The 9,517-nt window shown below is 44.3% G+C and overlaps 2 pseudogenes across 1 annotated transcript; one reads left to right on the top strand and one right to left on the bottom strand.

Annotated features, from left to right (window-relative positions):
• Window positions 1-3,586, bottom strand: LOC103642889 (uncharacterized; annotated as a pseudogene).
• Window positions 6,487-9,420, top strand: LOC103641975 (sodium/hydrogen exchange pseudogene; annotated as a pseudogene). The gene is made up of 10 exons (NR_161234.1): window positions 6,487-6,986; window positions 7,102-7,168; window positions 7,790-7,887; window positions 7,972-8,031; window positions 8,116-8,357; window positions 8,423-8,469; window positions 8,559-8,625; window positions 8,725-8,825; window positions 9,109-9,247; window positions 9,333-9,420. The product of NR_161234.1 is annotated as a sodium/hydrogen exchange pseudogene (transcript).
• Window positions 9,421-9,517: the final 97 nt, after the last annotated feature.

Genomic DNA, 9,517 nt, shown 5'->3' with positions numbered 1-9,517 from the left:
AGTAATAATACACACCATTCCTTACTCGGCAGTTCCTCCAACCATTGATTGCAACGTTGTGTTCATCCATTTGGTGCTTTGATTTCATTGGTTTTGAGCTGATGGGGCCTCCACTATTCCTGGTGTTTCTTCTACCCGAGTCGTTGTTCCGCCTTCTCCAGTGAGTCCAGTGTCCATATGGCACGCCCTAGCCATCAGGCACCTCATAGCTACCTTGATGGTTGTCCCATAGATCGATCTGAATAGCTGCAGGATCCCAGCCGTAATCATGCTTCCAAGCATCCTGGGAACCATCCCTCATAATTGAGAGGCTAATGCAAGAATTCGTCTGCTCCTCCTGGCTGCTGGTTTGATCCTGCTGTTTCCCTGAGTTTTGCTGACCAGTTGTTTGAGCAGGTCGCTTGACTAAATAATCCTAATTTGCCGACATATGTTTATGATTTGCTTCAACTGAGTGTTTTAGTTGATTGTCCCAATTTACAGAGACCTGCTGGCCATCATTGAAGCTGGTCTCCGTGTCACCCCATCCTGTAACTGGAACTGGCTTGTCAGAGAAAATAAAAGAGTCCCAGACATCAGGAACACCATCATCTTTTCTGGGAACGCGACGACGTGACTTCTCCAGATCAGCCACCAATTCAGGATCAACATACTCATCTAGAGATGGCAATGGGTACCCGAAACCCGAAACCCGATGGGTTTTTACCCCATTAGGGTACGGGTTTGGGTCAATTTTCATACTCATGGGTTTGTTAATGGGCATAAATGTATACCCGACGGGTTCATGGGTACGGGTTTGTTCCTATAGTACCCAAACCCGTGAACCCATGGGTTTTTTAAACCCGACCAAACCTAGTACATATTGTAATCTTATTTTATAAATGAACAACAAACTTGTTATCTATCTATTTACTTCCTAATTTTTATCAAATTGTGAATGTATAAGTAGTTGATGATAGTGTTGCTTGCTTGCTATTATAGTTATTACTAGCGTTATATATGTGGTGGATGTATAACTTAGTGCAAGGTAACTTGATTATACAACTTATTATTTGTATTTAATTCTCTCTACTAATATTTTTATACCAAATCAAGAACTCGTTGTTCATTACATAAATTTTGGACCATGATCTCATTAATCATTACAATACTTATTGATTATAAAAAGAATAAGCATATTGGAGATAAAAACCCGCGGGTAACCCGTGGGTACCCGCAAACCCGATGGGTACGGGTTTGGGCAAAATTTCAAACCCGTCATGGGTACGGGTTTTTTAACGGGTGTAAATATTTTTCACGGGTACGGGTTTGGGATAGCGAAACCCGGCGGGTTTGTACCCGTTGCCATCTCTATACTCATCTGGGTTGATTATATCAATAAACATGTCTGGGTCAGGCAAAGGGATATCATAATGTTGACCATGATATATAGTGTAAAAGTGCGCCTTTGCATCATTGAAGGCTTCTAATGCAGCCAAACCATCCCAATCAACCACACTTTTGTACAGAGACATCAATCTCTTGGTCTCACACAATTTAGCCTAGGGGATATCAGTGCAAAAATTCTTTTCCCGCATAGGAACTGGCAAATTTACACTGCCTGAAATAACACATAAGCTGCCCTCTGGCTCACGAACGGGAGCGGGACGGAGGCGAGCCGGAAGACAGGGTCGGAGAAGGGGAGGAGGAGGACGTGAGAGATGAAGGGGCCGGAAGTGGGGCCGTGGCTGACGACGGCGACAGCGAGGAGGAAGGGAGCCAGCAGATGAGGTCGACGGAGGAGGCGAGTGGGCCCGACTATGGTGATGTACGGGAGACAGAGGGGGATCTGGCGAGCATGGGGAGACGAAGATAGAGTTGACCACGATGGGTGCTGACACCTTGCTGCGGAGCGGCGGCGAGCCTGGCTCCATCGAGAGGCGGCGGCGTGGGGAATATGTGAGGGAGCCGTCCTGTAGCTCGTGAAGTGCAGTGGACTGGAGAGGGAGAAGTGGACGTGGACGCGAACGGGTTCTGTCAAATTGAAGAAAAAATTCGGGTCCGAGGATGGGCATACATCGACACGCGTCAGTGCCGGAATGGACAAAGCCCTGTGAAGCACGGACAGACTGCCAATTCCTAGCGGCTTTTAACAAGAAGTAATTCGGTTGAATTTTTTATTCCAAATTGATTGTTTTTATTATTAATAAGAAATATTTATTATTGATTTTTACTGCATATAATATATTTATTTTTTCTAAAGATTTTAAATAAGATAAACTGATCGAACTTGATAAAAAATCAAATAAATTATGAATTGATACGGAGGGACTGTCACATAAAATCTGTCAATTTTCTATCTACGCTATTCCACCCTAGCTACCCACATTGAGTCAGCAAGAAGATAACGGACATGTTTGATATGATGACTAATTTGTCACAGGTGTCACATATAGGGATGGTATTAGGTTCTAAATTTTATATTATAGTTTAAAAAATTAGATCATTTTAGATCGGGCTCCATTTCTATTTATTTTTGAACTAAAATTAATTAATGGCTCAAACGAACCGTGGAGAAATATTTGAATCATGATCCATTACCACCTCAACCTATAAGGGAGTGTTTTGAAGCAAAGTATTTTTAAAGTTTTGCGGTAAAACCATGGTATTGGAGAATACCATAGTTTTTTTGCCAAAAGGTGTTTAGCTACATGGTACAAAATTCTGTTTTGAATACCATAGTTTTGTAGATGTCATGTTATTTTTGGAGTATTTGAAACTCCACTTCAACCCAAAGTTTTTTTGACTATGATTATACTTGCATATGTATACTCAAAACCATGGTTTGAGATGCTTTGTCTCCAAACATGTATTGCTAAGTGTGACGTAAAAAAATACTACGATTGTGTCATGACATCTTAAAAGCGTAGTATTCCAAAACCATGGTTTTGAAATACTTTACTTCCAAACACGCCCTAAGGTTAGGCAGATTTAATTAGCTTAAACGTATGTTTGGTTGGTAGACACAGTTATGGCAAAAAAACTCTTATTATGTTGGATCCACTCATCAATAACTTATAAAAGTGTGGTAAGATTCTTTTAGACATACAAACATTTGGTGAAAAAACTGAACGCATAACCTTAGCAAGTGTGGCACAAGATATATCTATATCTATACTACTTATTAAGAACGCAAGGGTAGCCTGCCTCCTTGCGTTCTGCCGTTAGACAATCTCAACCGTCTGATCTAAACCGTCCGATCCCACACAACAGTCCCACTCCTCGATCCTGCCCACCAGCCCCGAAGCCGTCGCGGGTGCTGCTGCGGAGGCCCAGGACCGAAATTGAACTGCGGTTGGTGAGGTGGCGGTGGACCGGGTGGCGGCAGGGGCGGGGGCCCAGCGTGGTAGGGCGGCACCGGCATCCTGTTGTAGGGCGCCTGCGGCGGCGGCGTGTACGGATTCATCTGCGACGGGTAGCCGCCCTGCGGAGGCGGCGGTGCGTACGACCTGTAAGACGCCATCGCGCGGCAGCTAGGGTTCCTCGGAACCCGAGCCCCAGCACACAGACACCGCGCCCGCGGACACTGCTCGCTCCCCTTCTCCTCCGTCGCCGCCACCGCAGAAGCCTCTACCACGCGCGACCAGCTCGCCGCCGCACCCGCCGGGGCCGACGGCCTGCACGCGCTCGCCGAGCAGGTGGTGCAGCTCGTGCTCGCCGACGGCTCCGGCGCCAGCAGCCCGCGCGTCGCCTTCGCCGACGGCGTCTTCGTCGACTCCTCGCTGAAGCTCAAGCCGGCCTTCGAGGAGGTCGCCGTGGGAAAGTACAGGGCCGACACCCAGTCCGTCGACTTCCAGAAAAAGGTTGATTTGATCCCCTTCCCACCGAGCTCCCGAACACTTGTGTCCTGCTACCGTAGGTGCTAAAGATTGTTTGCCTGGATGTATGAATCAAATCTTGTCGTTTCTGCTACGGGACATACTGGCTTGTAGCTAACTTTCTCTGTGAACTGTTCGGCACTGATGAATTACTGTAGGTATTGTGTGTGACAGTTCACTTTTTATTGTCACCTTTATGACTCAGTTCATACTCTTATGACAGTGGTCATATCAACCAGAACTTATCAAGGAAGTGTGAAGCATTAGTTGTGTCAGGTTTGGCAGAATATGGTGATGAAATAGATGGGATTGCCCCAGCTGATATCATGAAGATTCAGCCTATCCTGCAGTAAGATTTCATTACTTATGTTTACTTGAAGCTACAGTTGAATGCATAGCCTATTCTTGCTTTTGTCTATTTATGGTGCAACCCTTAGTGAAACATATTTGGAGATAATTCACCTTATGAATATGATAGAGTCACCTAAGTGTCGAACCATTACTGAAATCGATCATCTGTGGGGTGCTTCCGTTCTGAAATTCAGAGAAGATCTGAAACTAGATTTTTCAAAATCACGTACAAATAAGACAGGGAATGCTGAAATTACTAAGAGGAGAAGGGTACTCTTTTGGAGAACATATGACGTGATTCGGTTTAGGGATTTTTTAGGAGGAGAATAGTGCGGGCTTTTTCTTCGGGGGATCTGCGCGGTTGGGGAAATTGGGAGCTCAGTGCTGCTCGATCTCGCAGTGTTTTGGCCTCCGGTGCTCAGCGGGGTGCTAAATTTTAGTTTTTAGTGGGTAATTTATGATGAGTGGGCAGGGGTTTGGTGGATTCAAGCTTGGGTTTCAGGTCACCCGTGCTCAGGCTCTTGCTAATTATGTTATATTTTGCATGCAAAGTTGTACATAAAATTTATATTCCTTTTGATCTCATTGAACTATTTCAATTTGCAGATGGTCGTGATAGATGAGGTAGATTCTTTTCTCTTCAGACCACATGTTGGGCTTAGGGCCAAGTACCAGGCAATATGTAATTATTAAAAGCACATTATGTGCCATTATTGTTTCAGAAATTCCATAGACAACATCTTCATTAATATTGAATTTTACTGAATTATCTACCAAACTGGCTTCTAATCATTAGAAATATGATTTACATTATGATTTTTACCTTCTAATTTGTGACATCTCTACAAGTAATTTTCTTACCAGATTCTTCTTGCAAACAAGGGAGATTGACCTAAAATTGCAAAACAGATGGTGGATGTCTACGCGCGCAGTTTAAGGTTTGGATGCGTTTCAGCTTTCTATAGTTGTTTATGCTTATTGTGTGAATGATTTGTTAGCCTTTATCTTTCCTTTTTTCTTATTAATATAATGTTGCAAAACTCTCCATGTTTGAGAAACAAAAATCATGTCTTCCATTATATTTAAGTTTTATTACCCATCACATGGGCATCTCATGAGTTTCCTTCATGAGCATTTTGTGGTTTGATCAATGGGGATGTCTGTGTAACCAGATGTTGAGGGCCCGAACCGCATGTAAGGTGGTATTGTGGCACTTCAAGTTTGTACAAAGATGGGGTGATCCTCTAGGGAGGGTAACACATTGGTAAAATAGTCACTTACGTGTGGTACTGTGGTGGGGTAGTGACATATTATCTTGTGATCTTTGAGCATGTGGTCATGCTTTGTTTCAGTGCTTGGAACATTGCCAGCCATCTTGTTGATGTGTTTCACTGGTAATTATTGTTGTCCAGCCATCACATGTAATTTGGGCATGACATGCTATTCTGTGTTCATGCATTTGAATTCACAATTTTAAGAATGGGCATGTTACAATGGACATGGACTTTTGTTGGGGGAGGGGATCTAAATATCATTCTTTCGGTAACAAAATAAACATTCTTATGTTTGAAACACTATATTTCTAAATCATGCTACAGTGCACGCGCTTGGCTGACTGCCCAGTTAGCTATTTGCATACACCAAGCGGCAGTGTATATATATTTTGTTGGTTTAAGGACCATCTGCAATACAATAGATCGATCGTCAGCCGCTTAAGAGGAGCAGCTCCCCTTATGGTTTTGTGTTCTCACAATTTATGGTAGGATGTCATGCAAAACCCTTTTGGTGCAATCACTCACTTCATAGTTCATATTGTATGGTGATTTACTTCTACAACAACATGATATCATTAGCAACCCTTTTTCTGTGAGACTATCCTTGTCCCCCATACAATACATCTAGGAGTCTTGTGCATCTGTTGGTGAAGAGATGATGGCAGTTTAGTTGTTGGCTCTAAACTCTGAAAAAAAAATATTTTTTTACCAAATACAACATCAGATGTAATCTCTACTATTCTTAAGAAGATACCGTAGGCGTCCACAGTGGTGTGGCGCACGGTTCTGCCCTGCCCCTGCCTCCGACATCCTCCCCTTGCCCCGCTCTTGGTCGCGCAATCCCAGGAACCCTCCATCCGCCCCACCATCATCGCACTATCCATCGCCGCCCCGCCATCATCAGCCCGCGCCCGTGCGCATGCCCTGCCCCCGACATTCTCCCCTCGCGCCCTTCCATCGGCGACCGCTCCCACTCGCTGTGCATCGTGCCCTCGCCCCCGTCAACCACCCCGTGCGTCGATGCCTGCCCCTGCCCCTGCCCCCGCCCCCATCCCTGCGATGCCCGCGGCCACAGCGCCCCCTCCCCTCGACGCGCTCTGCACGCCATGCCTGCTAACCAAGACCACAGCGCCTGGAGCAATGGGGAGGATGTCGGCCTTGCATGGCACCAGAGAGGGCGGCCCCTGCGCGAACGCGGCCCCCGGCCTCAGCCCCGATGGCGGCGCGCTGCCCCACCGGCCCCCTGACGCGAGCGGGCGCGCCGCGGCCCCCACCCGACGGCGCGAGCGAGGCACGCGGCCCTCCCGGCGGGGTGGACGCGGCCCCTGGCTGTGAGGCGACGATGGGGCTGGGGGCTGCGATGGCACTGGGCGACCCACCGGCGGACTACGCATCCATCGCGACGGCGGGGCTGTTTGTGGCACTCATGTGTGTATGCATCATCGTCGGGCACCTCCTCGAGGAGAACCGCTGGATGAACGAGTCCATCACCACGCTCTTCATCGTGAGTCCAACTGCCTCCTTTTCTTTTTCGCTTTTGCCCTGCTGTGCTCATGCTTCTATTCTTAATCGAGGCTACGGGACCTTGATGTTGCAATGCTGTATGTTGGGGATTGCAGGGGCTGGGAACTAGAGCAGTCATCCTGTTCGCATCGAGCGAGAAGCATTCGCGTGTGCTGGTGTTCAGTGAGGACTCTTATTTATTTACCTGCTGCCACCGATCATATTCAATGCAGGGAATGGGATTCATGTATTGATGCTATGTTCTAGCGTTATGGTGTTATTATTTTATTTTTTGTTAGTATTTATATCAGTTTTTCCTGCACATAATAATAAACACAACGAAAAAAGCAAGAAGACTCTAACTATTAAAAGCAGTATTTATATCAAGAGAGTTGTTGCTACCCTGCCTGTGTGCTCAGAAAATTCCTCCTTTTCTTTCTAATTGATGCAGGAGGCAGGAGCATCCTTAATTGAACGACAGTGATCGTGCAGTTTATGTTGGAAAGAAATTAACATAGGAGCATTGCACGTATTTGGTTATTGTTTTAGAACCTATTTCTATAGGTTTTCTCTTTGGAGCTTTCTGAGCTAAAGTCCAAAAAGGATTCCAACTTCTGAACACTTCAGTAGCAAAGCAACTATGTTGTGCTATTAAATATAAATCTGCAATTATTCCACCAAGTCTTTGGCGTTAGGAGTGTAGCTGATATGTTGTCATGTATGATTATGCTGAATATCTGGCACTAAGAACCTTTGTGTATAACCCACTCACAATTCTTTTTTTTTCCTTCCCCAATAAGCTAGGTTCCAAGTGAAGAAGAAACAGTTCTTTCGAAACTTCATTACTATTACACTGTTTGGTGCAGTTGGCACCTTGATCTCTTTTACTGTAATATCCCTTGGTAGGTTCAGTCCCAAATTTCACTTTTAACATGATTATATGCTTCTGGATTTCTGCCTGCCTAACTCACATTTGATCTCAATAGGCGCTCTAGGACTAATATCAAGGCTTAATATCGGCGCACTTGAACTGGGAGACTATCTTGGTAAGTTCATCACCCAAAGCATAAACACTTATGTTGCCCATATACAGTTCTTTCTTTCTGACTCTTGTACATCTTAAATTTCAGCACTTGGGGCAACATTCTCGGCCATAGACTCGGTTTGCACCTTGTAGGTGTTAAGCCAAGATGAGACACCATTCTTGTACAGCCTCGTGTTTGGTGAAGGTGTTGTCAATGACACAACTTCTGTTGTGTTGTTCAATGCAATCCAGAACTTTGATCCTGGAAATATCAGCGGTGCCAAATTACTGAACTTCATTAGCAGTTTCCTTTATTTGTTTGGCTCCAGCACCATTCTTGGAGTAGCTGTAAGTTATATGCTCTTCCGCTTCTAGCTTTGCTAAAGTTTACTGACATGTGTTTTTTTCTGCAGTCTGGACTTCTTAGTGCTTATACCATTAAGAAGTTGTACTTTGGCAGGTTTGTACTTGACACAACACAATTTTTTTAATTGAAAAATTGATGGTATTTCCACATCTTACATTCCTCTTATTTGACATGCACCCTAGGCATTCAACCTATCGTGAAGTTTCCATTATGATGCTAATGGCTTATTTATCTTACATGCTAGCTGAAGTGAGCACCCTGTACTTTTAACCTCTGCAGGCATTTTACATTTTTTAAAAGCAAACATAGCTGTAAATTGTTATTAACGGGTTGCCTTTTTATTGTAAGTTGCTCGATTTGAGTGGAATTCTCACTGTGTTTTTCTGCGGTGTCGTAATGTCACACTATACTTGGCACAATGTAACAGAAAGTTCAAGGGTCACAACCAAGTAAGTAGCTTCATACCTTCTGTATGAACATTTGCTTTTGATCATGCATTCTTTGGTAATGCTTATGTTAATGTACTATTGGATGGATCACAGGCATGCCTTTGCAACATTGTCGTTTATCTCCGAGACTTTTCTGTTTCTTTATGTTGGTATGGATGCATTGGATATAGAGAAGTGGAAGATTGTCGGTCAAACTTATAGGCATACTCTCTCCCTCTTTCTCTCTCTTCATTGCTCAACTAGAAGATCTTTCTTCTAGATCTGTATTTTCTATCATGTGCAGCCCGGTAAAGTCTATCGCTTTGAGCAGCACCATTTTAGCCTTGGTGCTGGTTTCAAGAGCTGCTTTTGTTTTCCCACTATCCTTTCTATCAAATTTGACCAAAAAAACTCCAAATGGAAAGATATCTTTTAGGCAGCAGGTAAGTCTTTAACTTAGCAACATCTTAACTTCTTATGTTCTCTTGAAACAGTTGTTATATTCCTTACATGATATTGGTCATTTAGGTTATTGTTTGGTGGGCGGGTCTCATGAGAGGTGTTGTGTCTATTGCGTTGGCTTACAATAAGGTTAATCTTGTGTTTGGTCTATATGGTTTGAGCTTTGGTCTGGAATTGTGTTACTGCTTTTGCTTCCTCTATCCATTCCAAAACATAGGACATTTTTTGTTGTCGTAAGTCAAAATTCTCTA

This window comes from Zea mays, chromosome 10 (genome assembly GCF_902167145.1).
Source record: "Zea mays cultivar B73 chromosome 10, Zm-B73-REFERENCE-NAM-5.0, whole genome shotgun sequence".
Lineage (NCBI taxonomy): Eukaryota > Viridiplantae > Streptophyta > Magnoliopsida > Poales > Poaceae > Zea > Zea mays.
This window is presented reverse-complemented; position numbering and strand designations above follow the sequence as displayed.